Raw genomic sequence first — 1,348 nt, forward strand, 5'->3', positions numbered from 1 at the left:
GTTTCTGAAAATAGGACGTAAAAATTTTGTAATACGACTCTCATATATTAGTAACCGACGTTGTTTGTTATTTCAACGTCTAATCTATAAATACATACGTCGTAAATAATGACACTGACAACTATTTCCACGTCATCTTTTATAGAAAAGTCGAAGTGGAAAATGTATTATACGACGGCTGTTTTTATATGGTCGACGTAGTAGGAATCAATAACGCCGTCTTCTAATGTTCTTAAAGACGTCATTTTTTGTTGTCGTGAAAATTATATTTAACGGCGTCTTATTTTAAGTTTCGTCGTTGTATGTCTATCTTGCGGCCTTGTTCTGTTAATATGTGTCATATTTTTCCTTTTTAACGACGGTTTTTTTAGAGAGTTGGTCGCCTATTCTCATCCCCGACTTCTTTTTTCGTTCTTTTTGCAGTACAAAGACGTCGTTTTGTGTTTGTTGATGACGTTGTATATTTTAACAACGACGGGGATTTAGCGTCGTGGTTTATGATGGAAAAGATGACGGTGGATTCCACGACCACTGAAAATCTTAATACACGACGGTGATTTACCGTCGTCTTTTTGCTTTTTTGTAGTAGTGATCACAAATATTTGCCGGCAGAGGTAATTTGCGTAGGGAGAGGTCTATTTGCCAGCATAAATCTTTGTCGAATTTTTTATTTATTTAAAATTTTAAAAATATAAATAAGTTTCTTTATTTTAATTTTTTGGTCTATTTTTTTAATTTAATATATATAATTAAGTAATATCTTAGTTTTTTTAATTACTTTAATTTTTTTTCTTTAGTTATTATTTAAATATTTTACTGATTTTATAAATTACTTAATAAATAATAACTAATTATATTAATTAACTAAGAGTAAGATATTACTCAATTAAAACTATTAAGTAATTAGCAATTCCAAATAAAATTTTATCATTATGAAAATTAAAGCCTAAAAAAAGTGTTTAAAAAATTAATTAATTTTTATGAAGTTAATTAAAATATTTAATACAAATTGAAACTTCTTTGGTGGAAAACATATACCGAGGATTGAAAAATAGATAAAACAGTTGAAAAAGTGGCCCATGCAGGTCTCGAACCTGCGACCTTCGCGTTATTAGCATGACGCTCTAACCAGCTGAGCTAATAGGCCAGATGATTTCTCATTTTGAAATTTGTGGTTATATACAATTTTGATTTGTTGGACTAATCAGAAAAAATTTATAGCAGTTGATGAGAATGATTGGGCTGGGCCTATCACTCTTTCATTATTGGGTTGTTCGGACTCAGAATATGAAATCTAGCAACTTTTAAAGACAAAATTAACCTTTGACTATCCAAGAGGGACACGGAT

At 30.0% G+C, this 1,348-nt stretch overlaps 1 non-coding gene across 1 annotated transcript; it reads right to left on the minus strand.

Moving 5' to 3' along the window:
• Positions 1–1,073: 1,073 nt before the first annotated feature.
• TRNAI-AAU lies at positions 1,074–1,147 on the minus strand. The gene has a single exon. It is a non-coding gene; the product is annotated as a tRNA-Ile (tRNA).
• Positions 1,148–1,348: the final 201 nt, after the last annotated feature.

Source organism: Prunus dulcis, unplaced genomic scaffold, assembly GCF_902201215.1.
Source record: "Prunus dulcis unplaced genomic scaffold, ALMONDv2, whole genome shotgun sequence".
Lineage (NCBI taxonomy): Eukaryota > Viridiplantae > Streptophyta > Magnoliopsida > Rosales > Rosaceae > Prunus > Prunus dulcis.